The 21,765-nt window shown below is 45.7% G+C and overlaps 1 protein-coding gene across 2 annotated transcripts in view; it reads right to left on the reverse strand.

Annotated features, from left to right (window-relative positions):
* Nucleotides 1-21,765, reverse strand: part of RHNO1 (RAD9-HUS1-RAD1 interacting nuclear orphan 1) — a 75,465-nt gene that overhangs the window by 34,394 nt on the left and 19,306 nt on the right. The window lies entirely within an intron of this gene.

Raw genomic sequence — 21,765 nt, forward strand, 5'->3', positions numbered from 1 at the left:
CTATGAGTGGGCGTCACCCATTACGGATGGGAGCGCTCGAAGGAGGTGGCCATTGGCCCCTCAACGGGGAAGGCGGTCCCTTCTAAGGATGGGACGCCGAAAGGAAAGGAAAGGCGGTCAAGGCCCCTTCCTGGGTAGGAGGGGCTACAGCCCCCTCCCGGAGAATTTCCCGGGGCCAGGACATCTGCGACGGCAGATGTGGTAAGTTGTGTGGGGTTTGGGGGGGGTCTACGCTACCTTCTAGATTCCTCACACGAGTCCTCGGACGACCTTTAAGTGGCGTCGAGTTTATTGGGGCCCCCGTCAAGCCAAGGGAAATTGGTAGTTGCACTCGAGGTACACCTCTGTGCGGTCGCCCCTCACAAGTGAGGGGGATATTTCTGGTTAGGGATCTTGACACCGGTTACGACCTTGCCGTTGGCCCTTAAACGTTAGGATGTACAATTTCAAAATTTCAAGTTAGATGTTTTGTAGGATGTTAGTTCGGCTAGGAGAACCTTTGTATTAGAGTATATGTTAAGGTTAGCCAAACATCGCAATGTGGTAATGAAATTGTACATAATATGAAACTGTTATTTTAATGTTTTAATTTTGTTTCATATTTTAATAAATACGGCCGGGAGGGTCACTCCCTCCCGTCTTCCAAAAGTTCAGAACTGTTTCCGGTTTCCCATCCTTGGGGATTGTGTTGAGAGGGGGTGGCGGGTATCTCAGCCATATGAGTTTTTGCCCTAATACAACTGGTGATGTAGGTGATTTCAAAATGGGTTTATTTAAATTATTACGACGTTTAAAACTTAAAAAACATTTTGATTCAATGACTACTGGGAATAAAATAATTGCACAAAAACATGGGCTTGATATTTCGTCAGACACTAAGTATTCAAAACGTCTTGGAAACAAAATTGTTGTGATCTCTGAGTGAATGTGAGGATGACACAATCACCTCAGAAATAGTTATGAGAGACTTTGGTATTAGTGACGATTACAGTATATCTAGTAATTTGAAAGAAAAATGCAAATGGTCACCCACATTAACTTCAGGTAACAATATAGAATTATTCCACAAATTGGTATTAGCTGACCTGGACAAACATGAGGACAAAGATAACTGGACAAGACATAGAAAAGACAATTTAACATGGGGCGAAAAACAAGCATTAAAAGATATGCGAGAAGAACTAACCATCAGAGAGGCTGACAAGGGAGGTAACATGGTACTGATGAACTCCAGAGATTACAACAACGAAATACTCACACAACTTAGTGACCCACTTTGTTATGAACCGTTGGAACACTAACCCGATGTGGGCATTGACAGAATATATTCCGACCCAACTCAAAAGATGGCATGGTTTGGGACTAATAGACGACAATGAGTTTACATATTTTAAACCTAACAAACCTAGATACCTATGCATATATACACTGCCAAAGGTGCATAAGGCATTACCATTCCCACCCAATCATTTCAGGGATTGGGGGACCTACAGAACGAATTTCTGAATACGTGGATGTTTTTATAAATCCCTTGGTAAAAAGCCTACCCTCATACATAAGGGATACTAAACACATTTATGGTATCCTATCCAACCTTAACTGGGATGATAATATGTACTTAGTAACTTAAGACGTTACAGCACTGTACACCAGCATCAAAAGGGAATCTGGATTACTAGCAATAAGGAGGATGCTAAACAAAAGGGCAGCTAGTGCATGGAACACATAGAAATGCTTATTGAGATGGTCAAACTTATCCTCGACAACAATGTTTTCTTATTTGAGGATAAATGGTTTAGACAAAAACAGGGAGTGGCCATGGGCTCCAGATTTTCTCCCTCGTATGCCAATCTTTTCATGGGTTGGCTCGAGGAGAGGATGATCTGGGGCCCAAAGGGCAAACAGTGGAATGACTCCATTTTATACTGGGGACGTTACATAGATGACCGCATAATGATATGGACAGGCTCCCAGGAGAAACTAACAGGCTTTATGGAGTATATGAATAACAATGACAGCAATATTGTATTTACCTCAGTTTTTAGTAAAACTAACATTTCTTTCTTGGATATTGAACTTTTCATAATAGAAGGAAAAAATTGAGTGTAGGATTTTCAGAAAAGAAACTGCATGTAATGTATTACTGCATGCAACAAGTGCACATCCGCCACATCAAATTAAGACAATCCCATATGGGGAATTGATGAGAGTAAGGCGCAACTGCAGTGTCAATACAGATTTTGAGGAACAGAAGAAAGGAACCTTAAAGAGATGACGCAATAGAGGCTATGATGGAATCACTCTAAGGAAGGCTGAGTCTAGAATAGACAACATGAAAGGTGAGGATACGCTAAGGGACCATCACAAAAAGAGTAAGGGGGTTGACACCATCAGGTTAATTACTAGATACAACAAGCATTTGCAATGCAACGGTCTCGCCTTTATGACCTTAAAAGTATTTAGCCATGCAGCACATTATCCTTGGTGTTATATCTACTCTTCTCATTTAGCCTTACACAACTGCTTTAGTGCCCAAGGGTAGTATATAAATACCATACTAAAATACCATGTTTAAAGCGGTGGAGGCTATTGATAATGTGTAGATTAAGGGAACAGATGTGTAGATTAAGGGAACAGAGACAGAAAACAAAGTGAATATATGGTTTACTGCTCAAGTTGTGAACTCTAGAAGCACTATATTTATTTTAAAAAACATGACTACAAAAATGCATTCTTATGAATACTCAAAAGCCTTTAGGACGTTGAAAGTGTTTAGAAGCTGCTGACAGTGGCCACGGGCGCTATTTTTAAAGTGCGATAATTTGCAGTTGTTGAAAAAAAAAATGATTTTTAAAAGATCGCATTTTAGAAACTTTGAACTATTGGTATTGTAAATGACAATGGCTTTCATTAGTGCAGGTTGTTTAAACAAATAAAAGGCATTGTCATTTACAATGCCAATCGATCAAAATCTCGCAATTTCGAGACCTATTGTATTGCAAATGCTTATTTACTTTCGTTTTTTGTTTGTAGTGAAGTGGATGGATGTTTGTAGTGGAATTGTGTGGTTTACATTGGAATGGTTAGTTGTGGAATTGTTTGGGGTGTAATTGTGTGGTGTCTAGTGTATTTGCGTATTGGAAATAAGTGGGATGGTGAATTGATAGGTGTGAGAGTTGTATAAAATAGAAAATAAGAACAAAAGTGATAAATACTTTGTGTATGAAGTGGTGAATGAACTCTAGATAGAGTAGTGGAAAGAGTGGGAGAGAAAGAGAACGAAGTGGAGAGAAGGTTACAGACACATAAAGAGGCTAAGCAATATGAGTAATGCTGGATCAGTGTGTTTGTGTGTGATGGAATTATGTGGATAGTGAGTGAGTATGTGGTATTAAATATAGTGGACTTTTATGCAATGGCATTGTGTGTCGTAGAGTGGCACGTATTGAGTGGAATTATGTGGCATGGCATTATTTGGACTTTGTGGGGTGGATTAGATATATATGTGGTGTGTAGGGGAATTATGTGTTGTGGAGTGGAATTGTGTGGCGTGCAATGGAATTGTGTGGAGTTGAATTGTATGGTACTGAGTGAAATGTAATGAAGGTTGTAACAAAGAGTGGAGAGGTGTTGTGCAGTCAGTGCAGCTGACTTCGGAGCACAGAGTTCACGGTTCGATCCGCGGCTCCAGCAGCAGCTCAGCTCAGCACCATGCGACTGGGCAATAGCTCACTTAATTTCCACAACGGCCCCCAGCGCCTTGAGACCTGTAAGGGTGAGTAGTTCGCACTTTACAAATACGGATTTACATTTATATTTACAATAATCAATGCAGCAAGTGGTTCAGTACTACAGGTTTGGAACAACCCTTCAAAATTCATGTCTGACACCACAACTCTTACCACATACGCCCCTCTTTAACCACATCGCTGCTTAACAAATCCTCTGCTGTGCTGGACAGCAATAAAAACGGGTGTGGTCATGACGAACTCAGCTCATCATGAGCATGGAAGGGGTTAAACTTATGCTACACAAAGAAAAAGTCCAATAAATGGAGTAACCTCATCCAAAAGCAATTTGGCGTTTTGAAAGGGGTATGTGAAACTACACAAATGTAATAAACAGTTTGCTACACTTATTAATACCTCGAGATAGAGGGCTCAACAATATGAAGTTCAGAAACTTAATTTCAGGGAGACTTTAGCAAAGCATTATCATCATCTATGCCAAACCAATTTAATTATGTGGCGAACTAGTTCCAGGCAATTTTGGCCCAGAATTGTCATTCATTCAAATTCCAAACTGCCACAGAGGTCCACATTTTTTTTTAAGTCACTGATTCCAAAATGATGCCAAGCACAATTTTCATTCTATGAGTGACTGTCAACCAAATACAGCCAAATCTCAAAGCTATTTAACAACCACAGACATGTTTTTTTCTCATGTGTGGGAATTTGTAGTGATGCAGTTCACATATTTCGATAGAAGTGAAACTTGAGCGGAGGCAGCAATCAAATGACATCTAGGCAAAAGTAAGTACAAATTTAAGTATAAAAGGATCCATTCAAATATGCAGTAGAAAATACTTTGAGTACTAGAAGGTAAATGAACACGTGTGTGGGTCTTATGCAAGGTAGTTACCCCAACCCATATGGGCTTGACAGCATCACACAAACAAAGATTGCCTTTCGATTATGACATTATGCTAAGCTTTTGACCTAAATAGAATGCGAAGTAGAAGAAGCCAAGGGACAACAGTAAAAAACAAAAATGTTAAACTCTGAAATAATTAAATAAATCAACGATAACCACATGTTCAAAATTGCAGAAAGTAAGATGGAAGTGTAGTGAAATGAAGGTTGATAACCAAAGAAGGAGATTAAAAGATGATAAATAAAACTGCTTGTAGACCAGCAAAACTAGATGGGATAAGGAAGGAAAAAACAATAACAGTACACAAAAATGTGATGGAGAAAACCTCTGCTTCCCTTTTTGGAGACTGCTTGAAAAGTGAGGGACTCGGATGAGCGACGGGACATTAGACAGTCCAATAGAGTGCCTTAGGTCCTAATGCAATGAAGGAAAATGGACACACCGCCCGACTGTTTGAGGAGTACAAGGCATATCTGAGGTGCAGTATGCTATAGTGTTTCTATTTTTGCACTTTTGATTTACAAATCACCACTATCACAATTTTTTGTCTAAATAGTGCAATTTTAGCACTATAAAACTACAATTCCCAGAAGGCATTAAGTTGTCATATGAAAGTCTAGGACTGGAAAGTATGTGATGGCACAGAGTGACGTGGCCATCTTTACTCTGTTCTTCAGACCCCAGGCACCACTACTCCTGCTGTATTAATGACAGCTACATCCTCAGTAGTACTTAAGCACATCAGCTGAACCACGAGGACCGAAAACATGTTACAAATGTTTGAGAAGGGCGCATCCAGGAGCATTTCCATGGAGCAAACATAGCTGGCAAGCAGTGACCCCCTCAGCAATAAGCAGATGAAAAGAGATGTTCTCAGTTACACTGTGAAATGTAAAACAAGGAGACAGAAGGAGAAAACGGGGCAGCAGAAGTGAACATGAAGAAAAAAGGGTCGGTGGGATAAAAGTAAAATTAAGAAAGGAATTGGAAAATATTTTATATAGCGAATTAGAAGGAGGAGAGATTCTGTTTTTATATATTTTGCATAGTTCACCAATTCCTTGGCCTCTATGGGAATCTTGGGAGTGCAGATTCTCTTCTGCGCAGTGTGATGGATAAAGACAGAAGTGAAGACAGTGTGGATGAAACGGGTACGATGGAAAATGACGGGGCGGGGAGAAGTTTTTAGGCAAGGTAGAGAGATGTAATATGAAATTATGAAATATATTTAAGGAGGAAGAGATGGGGCTGAGAAGACCTAAAGAAGATAAGTAAAAAGATACACGGGAGAGGAAAGAGCGACCGTTGAGGAATGTGACAGCGGTTTAAAATGAAAGGAAACCTAGGAAAGGAGGATGACCCTGACAGTTTTTAGAGTTTTACTAGTACAAAATCATAAACAGGCATATGCGGAAGGATGACTACAACTAGCAGAACTCTGCCCTCCTGTGTACAAAACATGATGTTGCAATAACCAGCCCCTACCTGACACGACTCTCGTCAACCAGTAATGACCGGCACCCCCGCTGACCCCTTGTCGGAAACAATATCTATCAGGCTAGCTGGACAAGTGAAGACAGGGGGTAAATCTCCTGCATGTTCCTCTCCTCAATCAATCAAGGCAGCATGAAACATTATTGGCCATAGGGTCAATTACGAAACCTATGGAATCCCAAACACTGAATAAACATACCCGCACTCTCTACACACGCATATGTGGTGTGGCAGCAAATTGTACCAGCACGCAGATAACTGTTATCGTCTCCCACCAATCGCAGTGCCTTTTCCATATGGCACCCTATTAAAAGAAATACTCTAGACACTTGCATAAATGTCATGCATTCCATTATAAGCACATCGCCCGCATAACACCAACGTCTTCTCTTCCATTTACAACTTTTTCAAGTGAAAAACAAAACATCACAAACGGCTTCTGTCATCTTTCATCGGCATGGAACTCAAACAGGAGCCTTTCAAACACATATAAACCCACCCCTCTCATGGAACCCTGTGGCGCATAGCAAATCCCCATCATGGTGCACGATACATCACGCGCTCACCAGTTACGCAAGATGTGCTGCATTCACGCGGCCACATAGAATGTATTACCCTCAAATCACTTTGCTAATTATTTAAATACGCTTCCAAAGTTGAAACTGCAGATATAACAAGGTGGGGATCCACAATTAGCTACTGCCCTTCAACTGTGCCTCAAAACAAGCCCCCCCATGGCCCTCCTATGCTGCGTACAGCACTCCCACCTTTGCTGTCACCCCAACTTCCAGCATGTACGACTCTTTATTTTTCTGACACTTTGTCTTGGATCCGGTCACATGGGTACTCTATATTTGTGCACTCGATACATTGTCTACTTGCCTGATAGCCTAGCTTTTCCGCAATGGTATGTTTTTTAAGCAAGGTGTTCTTTGCAGATCAACAAATCCGCAAGATTGTGTCTGCAGACTCTATATCAACAAAATGTATTGCGGGCGCCTCCTTAAAAAGCACCTTAAACTAACGTTTGCATTCCCCTCCCTACTTACTCCCTCATTCTTGGCTGACGTCAGGGCTCCCGGCTCTGGTATGTCGTTGTCTGCGCGCGTGTGTGTCTGCGCGTGTGTGTGTCTGTGCGTGTGTGAGTGTGTGTGTCTGCGCGCGTGTGTGTCTGCGCGTGAGTGTGTGCCTTCGGCCGGCCTGTGTAAGCTCGTCCACAGACCCTGGTAGGCTCGTGCACCGCTCTGTCTCCCTTGAGAGGCAAGTGGGCGACAATAGGTCTCAAGAGCGAGACCTAATAAATGGTCTAGAATATGGAGTCGAAGTTCGAACAAACACTGGCACTTACTACGAGCGGACAGATGTCTAGAGAAATACGTGCCAAAAGACCAGCCATTACATACAGAAGGGGACTTACACTCAGAAATATCCTAAGCCCGAGTTACCGTACAGTGCCCCTTAATGGTAACTGGCTAACAGAACACGGAAAAGGTTTTTACAGTTGTAACACTCAGAAATATCCTAAGCCCGAGTTACCGTACAGTGCCCCTTAATGGTACCTGGCTAACGGAACACGGAAAAGGTTTTTACAGTTGTAACAACTGCACAGCTTGCAAATGAGCAACCCCCAAGGTCACACATTTTCATAGTCCCAATGGCAGGAAATATGAGATAAGATTTAATATCAATTGTCTCTCTAAATTCGTTGTGTATGCTATTGAGTGCAAGTGCAAGAAAATTTACATAGGTAGCACAATTAGAGCATTGCGGGAAAGGATATGTGAACATATGAGGGCTGTCAAACTAGGTATACGAGGTACCCCCTAGCAGCGCACATGTCAATATGCCCATTACAAACTACAAATAGGCGCTTTGAATATTATGGAATAGACATGACACCCAGACCCCCAAGAGGCAGTACTAGAGAACTTATCCTGCGTAGGAAGGAAGCTTGGTGGATACTGAAAATGCATAGCACTGAGTTGGGCCTTAACATAGATCAAGAATTACACTACTTCCTGGGTGAGGATAGATGATAATTATCGCGTATGATTATTAGGATGCCTGAACATATCTCTATGTGCAGTAGTTTACTGCAAAAAACACAGTTGATGGACAGAATGCAGAACAATGTCTTACATTCACCCCAGTACAAAGATCTGGGCCTAAATCCATCGTTTTTTTGCACTCCACACCACCCTAGGTCAGACAATGGCTATATGCAAATCAGCCTTGACCCTGTGCCTCATGGGAACAGTCCAGCCCGAACTACCAAGCCATGTCTTTCCTAGACAGGAATCAAGCATCCAAGGACCGGTTTCTGGCTATCAGCCTTCTTCAGCCTGGATAGCTTGACTGCAGTGATGTGGAGAGCCTGGGACTCACGTCTGAGCATACCCAGCCCACTCGGGGTGAAAATTGCAAAAAACACAGTTGATGGACAGAATGCAGAACAAGGTCTTACAATCACCCCAGTACAAAGATCTGGGCCTAAATCCATCGTTTTTTTGCACTCCACACCACCCTAGGTCAGACAATGGCTATATGCAAATCAGCCTTGACCCTGTGCCTCATGGGAACAGTCCAGCTCGAACTACCAAGCCATGTCTTTCCTAGACCGGAATCAAGCATCCAAGGACCGGTTTCTGGCTATCAGCCTTCTTCAGCCTGGATAGCTTGACTCCAGTGATGTGGAGAGCCTGGGACTCACGTCTGATCATACCCAGCCCGAACAGTAATTCTGCAATTTATGACATTTACCTCTCAACATTGGTGACATTTACCGTTTTTGGTTAATATACATATTTTGAAAAATGCAGTTATATTACCCTGTTGGGTACATTGGTTGATGGAGCTCATGGTTTTGCATATTTCCCTTATTCAACTATAGAGTTAGATCACTTCATAACTCACCCTATAACTTTCTTAATCTTATTGTTATGATAGATGTTACTTATACACCACTAGTGAAATGAGGCGAATTCTACATTATAATTTTTCACATACCATATTCTATCCTGACATATCAGAGAATTACTAACCGTGCCACCTTAATATTTGTTTTTATCTTCCCAATCGAGTTTGAGCCATTTCTTTAATAAATGTGGGAATTACGATATGAATTATTATTTCAACTCCAGGACAGACTAGAGATCTGCATCCAACATCTTAGATCAACAGGTGGCTCGTTATACGCCCAAAAGTCTTTTCAAAATGTCTGCCGCTTCTGACGACAGTCCTTTGTCTATTTTCTCATTTCCGTAATCGGAAAGAGTATCCAATGGGAAGTAAGGTTAGTAATTGACATTATATAATCGAAAGACGCCGAACGCCGGGAATGTGCACACGGAACACGAAAGAAGCAGGAATTGAGAACGGCATGGCAGTACTCTGTTTTGCGGTGTAGGTAAGAAGAAACTTTGATTCCGGGTGCACTACTTAAATATTGCTATTGTGAGGTTAGAAGCTAGCGGGGGACGTTTGAACCCAATGACGTTATTATGAGATTTGCCATTAGCAGGGCACGTTTGGACCTATTACTATTGCTGCTATTTGAAGATACTAATACTTGGAGCAACACCAAGCCGATGTTCATAACATCCGCCTTAGAATGATCTTTGTGTTGCGTGTTTGTTGTTAGCGTTTACGATAGTACTTAGAGGCAGCCATAATGTATTTATGGTTAATTAGAAGGTGATTTAATATATGGGCTGTTCTCGTAACGAACAATAGATTACTCATTAAATTACGGTGTCAATCTGTGTCGTAATAGTGTATTGAGCATGTGAGTACCCATGTGGCCTTTAGGTTTTACTGAAGGTTTCTTTTGCTATTGTATGGTCAGTCGAATACACAACTGATCAAATGATTTTAATTTTAGAAAGAAAGGATTAAAAAAGGGATGAAAAACTTTGATTGGATACACTAAGAATTTGCGCATATATAGCGTTTTCCACGCTCATCGGAACCCCTGTGTGGGTTGGAAGTATCACTGACAGTAGGTTGATTTCACATATATACGCTCTTTATCTACAAGTAGTTAGTAACTTAAGGTACCTGCAGTATACGGACAGGTTTTCATTTTTTTTCACAGAGAATCTACTCTGGATTGTATAGGTATTATAACCTGATTTTAAACACCACACTAAATAGTGGCTTTTCCCATTTCCCTGCACTAATTTTAGATCAAAATAACTGACACTACGGACAGTACCGCTTTTATCCGAGCACGGGTGTTAAGTCTCTGCATATTGAGCACGCTTTCCAATTTCTTTTTACTCTTTGGGCGATAAGGTAGAAATATCGCGAACCAATGGGAGCTTTGAGTTTCCTTTCTCTCCATCTTGTGGTCGGCATGAGTAAAGACAACACAATTTGGATGTTTATTTTGTGCAGCCTTGAAAAAGTCGCAGGATTACAACCGGTTGCGACGAAACGCGTTGGCTGTTGCTGGCTGTTTTGGAAAAGATCCAAATAAAACGAGACTAAGAATCAAATTGGAATTAATACTGTTGATTTATTTCTTTTTCTCTCTGTATTTTTCAAGCTTTTAAGAGGGGAAACCTTGTTTAAATATGAATATGCCCATTTCTCGGCAAGATCCAGTCGCTTTCACTAGGGATCAATTGCTGGCATTACAAAACCACGGGGCTTCAGGTTGCTCTCAAAGGGACTGGACGATGGCTCCGTTCTGCCGCTATCGGTCCTGCCATGAGCCTGGATCCGTGGGGATCAATGGCAAGAAAACCAGCCGAGTCCTGAGGATGGCACTTCTTAACTGTAGATCTTTGCCAAAACATGCGGTAGAAATCAACTTGTTGATCGAGGATAGCAACCTTGATCTGCTTTTCCTCACGGAAACATGGTTAACCTCTTTCACTGATTTTGATACCATCTCTGCCCTACCTTGCGGTTTTAGGATTCAGACTCAGAACCGTGATAAGGGGAAAGGGGGGGGTCTTGCTATAATTCACAAGGAATCCCTGACCTGTAGATTGGAGGATAGTGGAATTTTAGACACAGAGAGCACGGGTTTCAACATCCAATTGACTCCGACATCCTCCCTCTCGGGATTCCTCATTTACCGCCCGCCGGGTAACCTAAAACAATTTTTAGATTCCCTTTTAGAATCCACCTTAGCAGCTGCAGCTCGGTCCTCCAATTTCTTGGTTCTGGGAGACCTGAACTTGCATTTTGACGACCCTAACGATAAAATAGCAGTTGATGTCATCTCAAATCTAAAAGCTTTTGAATTGGATCTCATAAATACGGAATCTACCCACAATAAAGGTCATCTGTTAGACCCTATTTTTTCCAACCTTCCCAAGCTGAGAGTTCAATCTCCTCTGCCCCTACCGTGGTCCGACCATTTTTTGGTCCCTTTCTCTTGGGAAATCCACCCTGAAACAGATCGGCCCACGTGCCCTCGTATACTTCAGAGAGACTGGCCAAGGTTATCGGTGGGAGATCTCACTCGGGCCCTTGAACAATCGACTCCGGACACAGAACCTGATCCTCTCCTGGCGGATGAAAACTTTACTAACTGGCTCACTAGCTCCCTGGACACGGTTCTTCCTCTTAAATTAAAAACTAAAAAGAGCAGTACCTTTAAATCCCCCTGGTTTACAACTGAACTGAGAGACCTTAAAAAATCCTGTAAGAAATTAGAAAGGAAGTGGAGGAAAGACTGGTCAACTCTTAGTAAGACCTCCTACCAGGCCGCTCTTAGACTCTATAAAGCTGCACGGCAGAAATCTAAAGTAGAATTCTTTAAGGAGAAAATTGAAACATCAGCTAACTCCTCCAGGGAAACTTTTAAAATTGTTAATCAATTGCTCAAAATCCCTGCCCCTATAACCATACACAGGGACCCCGAACTAAGATGCGACCAGTTAGCGGAGTTTTTCGACAGCAAAATTCAAAAAATCCTAGATAGCCTGCCCCAAATGCCCACCCTACTCTCGAGAGAGGCCTCTACCCCCGTCTCTCCCAGTCCTCAGCTCGAGGCCTTCAGTACTATCACCAGGGATGACTTCAGTAACACGTTAACAATTATAACAAGCATTTACAATGCAATGGTTTCGCCTTTGGAAAAGTTAGAGTTATTGGCATTGTATATGCCAAAATTTGTATTTATGTTTTTGTTTCGAAAACAGATAAGTAAATGGCATGGTCATTTACATTGCCATTACCTTTTTTTTGCAGTCACTTGGCACTCTCTAGCACTCCCTAGTACTCTTTTTGCACTCTGCATTTCATATGCACTCCCTGTGCACTCTGCACTCCCTATGCAGCACTCTGTATGCACTCTGTACTCTATATGCACCCTACACGCTCCACTTCCTATGCACTCCCTATGCACTCTGCACTTTTTATGCAGCACTCTGTATGCACTGTGCACTTTGTATGCACTCCACACTTCCTATGCACTCTGCACTTCCCATGCACTCCCTATGCACTCCCTATGCACTCTGCACTCCCTATGCAGCACTTTGCATAGAGAGTGCAGAGTGCATAGGGAGTGCATAGAGAGTGCAGAGTGCCTAAAGAGTGCAGAGTACACTCCCTATGCACTCTGCACTGTCTATGCACTCTACACTCCCTATGCACTCTACACTCCCTATGCACTCTGCACTCCCTATGCACTCTGCACTCCCTATGCACTCTGCACTCCCTATGCACTCTGTATGCATTCTGCATTACCTATGCACTGTGCACTGTCTATGCACTGTGCACTCTGCACTTCTTATGCACTCTGCACTCCCTATGCACTCTCTGCATTCCTTATGCACTCTGCACTTCCTATGCACTCTGCACTCTCTATACACTTTGCACTCCCTATGTACTCTCTCTGCACTTTGCACTGTCTATGCACTCCCTATGCACTCTGCATTACCTATGCACTCTCTATGCACTTTGCACTCCTTATGCACTCTGCACTCTTTATACATTCTGCAATTTGTATGCACTCTCTCTCTGCACTCTCTATGCACTCTGCACTCCTTATGCACTCTGCACTGTGTATGCACTCCCTATACACTCTGCATTCCCTATGCACTCTGCACTTTGTATACATTCCCTATGCACTTTGTATGCACTCTCTCTGGACTCTGCATTCCCTATGTACTCTGCACTGCCTATGCACTTTGCACCCTCTATGCACTCTGCACGCACTCTGCACGCACTCTGCACTCTATGCACTCTGCACTCCCCCTGCTCTATGCACTCCCTACTCTGCACTCCCTTTGTTAAAGTTTGAGCTTTTGATAAATGGTGTTTTGTATCTTCATTGAATTATGTGTAAAACGTTGATGTGTTTTACTTTACACAGAAATCTGGAGTGCATTTATGATGCAATTATTTGCAGAGAGAGGGAAGGGATGAAAGAGGCCAGGAGTAAGAAAGCTCAAAAGGAAGCGAGTGCAGGATAGAGAGGGAGAGCAGGAGGGAAGGAATAGACGCAGGAGAGAGGGAGGGCATAAAGGAGTGTGAGGGCATGAGGGAAGGTAGGAAAGTGTGAGAAAGGCAGAAAGGAGAGGGCGGCAGGTAAGAGAGGGAGGGCGGAAAGGAGAAGGAGGGCTAGAGGAGGAGAGAGAGGGAGAGTGGGCAGGAGAGGGTAAAGAAAGCACACGGGCAACAGAGGGTGGGCAGAAGAGGGTAGGGAGAACATGTGGACAACGGAGGGTGGGCAGGGGAGGGTAAAGAAAGCACACTGGCAACAGAGGGTAAGGAGAGCACATGGACAACGGAGGGTGGGCAGGAGATGGAGGGGAGAGCACATGGACAACGAAGGGTGGGCAGGAGAGGGTAAAGAAAGCACACTGGCAACAGGGTGGGCAGAAGAGGGCAGGGAGAGCACAAGGACAACGGAGGGTGGGCAGGGGAGGGTAAAGAAAGCACACTGGCAACAGAGGGTGGGCAGGAGAGGGTAAGGAGAGCACATCGACAACGAAGGGTGGGCAGGAGAGGGTGAGGAGAGCACATGGAAAATGAAGAGTGGGCAGGAGAGGGTAAAGAAAGCACACTGGCAACAGGGTGGGCAGAAGAGGGCAGGGAGAGCACAAGGACAACGGGGGGTGGGCAGGGGAGGGTAAAGAAAGCACACTGGCAACAGAGGGTGGGCAGGAGAGGGTAAGGAGAGCACATGGACAACGAAGGGTGGGCAGGAGAGGGTAAAGAAAGCACACTGGCAACAGAGGGTTGGCATGAGAGGGTAGGGAGAGCTCATGGACAACGGAGGGTGGGCAGGAGAGGGTAAAGAAAGCACACGGGCAACAGAGGGTTGGCATGAGAGGGCGGGGAGAGCACACGGAAAATGGAGGGTGGGCAGGAGAGGTTAGGGAGAGCACAGGTCAACAGAGGGTGGGCAGGAGAGGGTATGGAGAGCACATGGACAATGGAGGGTGGGCAGGAGAGGGTAAAGAAAGCACACGGGCAATAGAGGGTGGGCAGGAGAGGGTGGGGAGAGCACAAGGACATCGGAGGGTGGGCAGGAGAGGGTAAAGAAAGCACACGGGCAATAGAGGGTGGGCAGGAGAGGGTGGGGAGAGCACAGGGACATCGGAGGGTGGGCAGGAGAGGGTAAAGAAAGCACACGGGCAATAGAGGGTGGGCAGAGCACACGTCAACAAAGGGTAGGCAGGAGAGGGTATGGAGAGCACATGGACAATGGAGGGTGGGCAGGAGAGGGTAGGGAGAGCACACTGACAACGAAGGATGGGTAGGAGATGCTGGGTCAAGCAAAATGACAAAGGATGAAAGGCAGGAACAGAATGAGTGAGAAACACAGAGGGGGAGAAGTACACAAGGGAGCCAGCTGGAGGAAACACGCACTCTCATAAAGTGGTGCTTAAATTAAAAGAAAAAAGTACCACCTGAAATAGTGAGCCTTGGATGGACAGCAGTGCGTCCATAACGCTAAAGAAGAAAAAAAAAAAAGAAATAAAGTAGAGGGAGGACAACCTACCGAAGCTAAGAATTCCAAGCAAGCAAAGGAGAGTGACAATGAACCGAAGTAGAAATGGGCGGGCGCTAAGTCCACTGTAAAGTACCAAAACGTCTGGCAACAGACAGAGGTGAGACATAATAAAAATAAAATGATGTACACAGTGGGCTTTGGATCCAGTCAGAGGAGTATTGGTCACTCACCTCCTGGTACAAGACAGCGAGGGGGGGGGGCGGGAACGGGGCACAGGACAGCGAGGGGGGGAGGGCGAGAACGGGGCACAGGACAGCGAGGGGGGGAGGGCAGGAACGGGGCACAGGACAGCGAGGGGGGGGGGCGGGAACAGCACACGGTGTTCAATTATTCTCCTGGCGATGTGATTACTGCCAAAAGAGTCCACTTCAACATAAGAAATTCAAGGCATAGTGCATTTAATCAAAAGTTTGCTAATCCTCTTAATAGCACCATGCCCTGCTCCCAATTAGATAAAAGCCATACAGAAGAAACCATTTAAACCTTTGCGTTTTCAGTGGCAATGTAAACCGAGTGCATTCCAGATGATATCTTGTTAACTGCAGTCAAATAGTAAGCCTAAACTTGCTCTAAATAGTATGGCAACCACATGCTTGGGCGATACAAGTCTGAATGCAACCCCCTGGGCACCAAAAACAAACAAGCAACGGAGAGTGAAAGGGGAGGGGGGGCGGAACGGACAGCGGGAGGGGGCGGGAACGGGGCACAGGACAGCGAGGGGGGGGGGGGCGGGAACGGGGCACAGGACAGCGAGGGGGGGGAGGGCGGGAACGGGGCACAGGACAGCGAGGGGGGGGAGGGCCACGTCAACCGTGCTGAAGGCCAACGTTCACAACCAGAAAAACACACCCTAGTAAAACCATAGGTTGAAAACCAGTCCGGTCGCAGAGTCCATTTCCGTTTAATGAGGTATGAAAGGAACCCGGTCCTCTCCAGATGTTTTCCGGCAGTACATCAATAACAACCTGGCCAGGGGAGGATGTACAGCAACACACAAAAAACCCATGACAAGGGAAGCACAAACCACGTCACAGGAACATTTGACCCGGCTTTGGTGACGAAAGAAACGATTATTTTCTAAACTGGTTACAAAGCGGACACGCTCACACCTTCCTGTGCCTAAAACACACATTTAAGGAGGCTAGCAGCCCTTTTAGCAAGTTTAAATCACTTTGCAACAGTGATGGGCAGAATTGTGGGAGACAGCACAGAAAACATCACAACCTCAGTGCCCACAATTATACATAATCCTACAAGTAACTGGTGCTGACCGTCAAGAAATGTGGTGAGACGACTCGAGCTGGCATAGGGAGTCCAACTTGTGAGGAGCTCTGCTCTGGACACCGTCTGCGGCCTCTCGGAGAACACAGGCGTCCGGGGGCCCTGGCTGGCGAAACCGAAACTGTAGCCGCGGGCGGTGGTGAGCGCTGCAGCCGTGACGCAAGTCACGCAAGGTGGAGGAAAGTAGCGGTTCGGGCCGGTGGGCTCCCCCTATGGTGCCGAAGAAACGCATGCAATTCAGGGCAGATGCTGGTCCCGGCTGAGGAGGCTGCGGCTCGGTGTGTGGGCGCAGAGAGCTCGCATGGAGCCGGTGGGAACCCTGAGCGCGACTACACAGTAAGCGGCACTGTAGGCCCGTAGCGGCCGCCTCAAAAATGGTGCCGCCTGGGGCGGACCGCCCCCCCCTAGCTACGCGGCTGGGCCGAAGACTCACCCTCGCAGGCACGGCCCCCGTCGCAGCTCCCACTGGCCTCCGCTGACGTCGAGGGTTCCCCCGGAGTCAGCCACTCACAGCGCGGCTCCCGGGGCAGATCCTGATGACGCGGCGAGGCTCCAACCAACGGCGGCGCAGCTCACAGGGACAGGCCCACTGCAGCGGCCAATCAGAGCGCGCCTCTGCCGACGAGCCTCCGAAAAGCCACCAATGCGGTCGCAGCCCCTTCGTGCCTCGGCCAAGGTGCCGAGCAGCTGCCGGTTGACCCCCGGGCGGATAAAAAAAATGGCGGCAGCACCTACGAGGACACGGGGGGGGGGGGCGGGAGAGGAACGGACGGCGGGAGGGGGCGGGAGAGGACACAGGGGGCGTGAGGCACGAAAATTGGCACAAGTGCGGCGTGGGCAGCCGCGGATTAAAAAAATAAATAAAAAAAAATGGCGGCAGCACCTACGAGGACACGGGGGGGGCGGGAGAGGAACGGACGGCGGGAGGGGGCGGGAGAGGACACAGGGGGCGTGAGGGGGGGCGGGAGAGAACACGAACGGCGGGAGGGAGGCGGGAAACGTGCCGGGGAAAAACACTCACGATGCCCAGGACAGCAGCAAGCACGGCCCGGCCGGAGGAGACTCGGGGGCGTTCCCGGCGTCGCGTGACGTCGGCAAAAGCCAAAGAATCTCGGGAACGCCCCCGTGTCTGGTCCGGCATTGATGGACAGGCCCCTCGTCCAATGGCTAGGCTCCATTTATGGAGCTAGCCAATGGGACGGGGGGGCGTGTTCCATAGTGCTTACTGTACTCAATAGATTTCTCTGGAGGAGGAGCCTAACGGCTCCGTCCCCCAGCGAAACCTAAAAAGTGGCTCTCCTTCTGACCCAGCCCCTATGCACATCCTCAAACAAATTGTGGGGACGATCTCACCTAAGGCCACAGAGCTCCTAAACACCTCATTCGCCACAGGCATTGTCCCCCCTAGCTGGAAACAAGCTAAAATTAAAACACTTCTTAAGAAACCTGGATTAGATCCCTTGGACTTGGCCAATTACCGCCCAATTTCCTTGCTTCCAGGAATGGGTAAAGTGGCTGAGAAGTTGGTGAATAGGCAGCTCTCAGAATATTTGGAAAAGAATGGTCTTCTGAGCGACTCCCAAACTGGTTTTCGCCCGGGTCAGAGTACATACACTGCCCTTCTGGTGGCTACTAAAGAAGCAAGATGCATCTTAGATTCAGGGGGATCTGCAGCCCTGATCCTCCTGGATCTAAGCGCTGCATTTGATACCGTCGACCACCCAACCTTGGTTCAGCGTCTTGCCAAAGTTGGCATTACAGGGTCGGCTCTTAGATGGCTCGAGTCCTTCCTTGATAAAAGATCGTTCAGGATTTGGGAGAATGGCTCAATGTCCAAACCTGTCCCCTTGCAGTGTGGGGTGCCGCAGGGCTCCTCCCTGAGCCCCACACTGTTCAATGTCTATATGGCCCCGTTAGAGGAGGCAGTAGCCCCCTTCGGGATCAAATCTGTTAGCTATGCGGACGATACGCAACTTATCGTCTCGCTGTCACAAAGGGGACACCCATCTGATTTGTCAGGTTGTTTGTCAGCTATCTTCTCCTGGATGACTGCCTCCAAACTTAGACTCAATGGAGCGAAGACCGAGATCATGGTCATGGGTCACCCACTTCCATCTCTGTCCTCCGACCATTGGCCTCCCTGTATGGGGGATCCACCACCCCCAAAAGGAGAAAGTCAAGAGTCTTGGGGGCTGGTTTGAACCCCAACTCACCTTTATGACCCATGCGCAGAAGGTGGCTGGAGCATGCTTTGGATCATTGCGGGCCGTAAGGAAGGTCCTCCCCCTGCTCCCCTTCGAATCAAGAAAACTTCTGATTCAGGGCCTAATCCTGGCCAGACTGGATTATGGCAATGCCCTCCTCCTGGCGGCACCCCTGGCCACGATTAACATCTTACAGCGGGTCCAGAATGCCGCAGCCAGGCTCCTTATGGGAGTCCCGAGATGGGTTTCAGCCAAGCCCCTGCTTAGAGCCTTGCATTGGCTTCCAATCCAGGAGCGAATTTCCTTCAAATCACTTTGTATTGCATATAAATCCCTCCAAGGTAACGGCCCCCCAGCCCTCAGGGGATTGATCCGTCCTTACAAAGCCACTCGTGCCCTCCGATCTGATGAAGAAAACCTGGCCGTTACTCCTAGAGTAAGGAAGGCCCGCACGGGAGGTCGTCGCTTCTCGCTGAATGCAGCAAAAAAGTGGAATGCCCTGCCCAGGGACCTACGGAAGGAACCTTCATACCTTAAGTTCTGAAAGTCACTTAAAACCTTCCTTTTCCCCAAAGCTCCCTAAACTTTTCTTCCTCATTTCGCTCTGTTATTAATTGTTTTAGCGCTGGGACGCTCAAGGGCAGCCATGCGCTCTATAAATCCAATTCCATTCCATTCCATTCCATTCCATTCCATGTGCTTGGGAGTAAAAATTATGTTCAGCCAAGAGACGACTTGTTGAAGGATCTCAATATACCTTTATTTGAGAAACTGAAATAAAATGCGTATGTCCTGAAAGAGGCGAGGAACTACTAAAATCTCGCCGAAACGCGACTTTGACAGTTTTTCTGTTGATAGAATACTTGTATTTTGTGTTGTTTATTTTAAATCTATCTGTATTTGCAATTTACCTTTAGATACAATATTACAGATAAAGATAGAGATGTAATTGGTAATGAAATCACTGTGATATAGGTTTTTAATCATTGGGTTTTTAAGTGTCTGGTTCACACCAATAGTGTTTTTAATAAAATTATTGGAATTGAAGCACATTCATGTTTATTGTCCTTTAAGGAATTGCTTGTTTGGAATCACTGTTATAATATCTCAACTACCTCAACACTGAATATTTTCCCTCAATTCCTTGTATTAATTATAGAAATTATTGCTTGCTTATATGTTTGTTAAGTACCAATACCACATGATCCGAATCTGAAGAAGGTTATAATATTTACTTGCATATCCATCACAGTCTTTCTAGTTGAAAAGGGATTTCTATGTTTTTCTAAGAGTTAATTAAGCCTCGAGGCAGCTCTCAAAAAGGCTGGTACTAAAAAGACATCTATTCTCATGTTATTTTCCACAAAATAGTAGAGCCTTAACTTCTGTACTTATTTGGGGATATACCGTATACATATCACAGCTATTCTCGCTTACTGACAAAAGAGAATCTCGAAAATGTGGTTTGGCTGTCCCACCTTCCCTCTAAAACATACTCACTTATATAGGTATGGGAACATTCATTTCATTATTTTCAAATCTTTTGTCAGCCGGTGCTTTTCAACAAAGGTTTACACTACAAATTGTCTTTAAAGTTACAAATTTCATTTTCTACTGTCTGAAAAGCAAGTGGGAGTTCCACGCCTTATAGTTGCTGCTGAATTTGAATTTAAAGGTATTTGCTGAGCGCTCGTTCACCAGGCGGTTTCATGGCGCTGTTGAGGAGAATAGTTCCTGAGTTGGATAGGGAGAGGGTTTAATTTTTAAAGTCCTGTGAAAACAGAAAGGTTTTCTAGGGTGCTACGGAACTCCAAGTAGGATGTTTTAGTTCTCATGTGGAGAGGGAGAGAGTTCCAAAATTGTGGAGCAAGGACGGAGAAATTGAAGCATCCCATTCTACTCTTCTTGAACCTGAGTACCACCAAGAGGGACAGAGAGGAAGAGCGTAGTTGTCTGCTGGGGATATAAGGTTTGATTTTAGACTTGATCAACGCTGGAGCTGTTCCTGCGAGAGCTTGGAAGGTAATCCATCCTATCTTGAAGAGGACCCTTTCTCTGATAGGGAGCCAGTGGAGGGATCTTAGGAGAGGAGTAGTGTGGTTTGATTTGGGTAAGCCATAGGCCAGGCGGGCAGCTTGGTTTTGCACTAGTTGGAGCCGTAGGATGGCGTACGCAGGGGCACCATTGTACAGGACATTCCCGTAGTCTAAACGGGAAAGGACCATAGCCATCAGGATCAATTTAAGAGCAGAGTAAGAAAAAAAACGTGAAATCTTCCAGATAGTGCGCAAAGTAAAAAAACAGGAAGAAACCACTGTGCTGATCTGAGAGTGTAAGGTGAGTTGTTGGTTGAGGGTGATTCCCAGTGTCTTGACAGAGGAAGAGGGAGAAGCGGAGGAACCAAAAGAGGGGGGCCAAAAAATAGGAGACCAAGGGTTGAGTTTGCCGTCAGTGAGGAGGAGTTCAGTCTTATCAGGTTTGAGCTTGAGGTGGTTAAAGCTCATCCAATCCCTGATAAAGACCATCACCGACTGAAAATTATAGATAGAGTCAGAAGAATTAGAGAGGTTAAAGATAAGTTGGAGGTCATCGGCGTAATTAAACACCATGACCTCCATCCTCCGTAAGGCTGTAATGTTTTGTGCATCAATATTAAATGTAATATTGTGCTCCTCTGAATCAGGTCGGCTGCTGTAACAGATTATTTTTTAGTTGTAAAACAGCATTCTTCCTTGGAGTTCTCCCTCCAGCCACCATGCCTGCAAGACATTCCATTCTTTGTTGTCCTAACCAGCGTGGAGCACCACTACTCCTACTTTTCTACGCATTACTCTCCTGGTTGAGGATCCAAGCCAAAGCCTCCAAGTACCGCCGCCAGTACAACTGAAGACTGGGACAACTTTTCTTTTTTTTTTTGTTTTACCTTCGTAATACTCCTAAAGTTGCACACAAGAGCTAGGGTAACAAGCTCAGGTACCCAGCCAAGGACTTCCCTTTGTTAAGGTGTAAAAATTCGGCAAGCTACACATGTTGCAAACCCATCTCTACACATTAGTTACATGTTTTCTGAAGGCTCACATGCGCTGAAGCCCCGTATGGGTTGTTTGGAACGTAGTGCCTTCCTTAAATATTTGAACCACAATCAGACTCAAACCC

This window comes from Lissotriton vulgaris, chromosome 1_2, assembly GCF_964263255.1.
Source record: "Lissotriton vulgaris chromosome 1_2, aLisVul1.2, whole genome shotgun sequence".
Classification (NCBI taxonomy): domain Eukaryota; kingdom Metazoa; phylum Chordata; class Amphibia; order Caudata; family Salamandridae; genus Lissotriton; species Lissotriton vulgaris.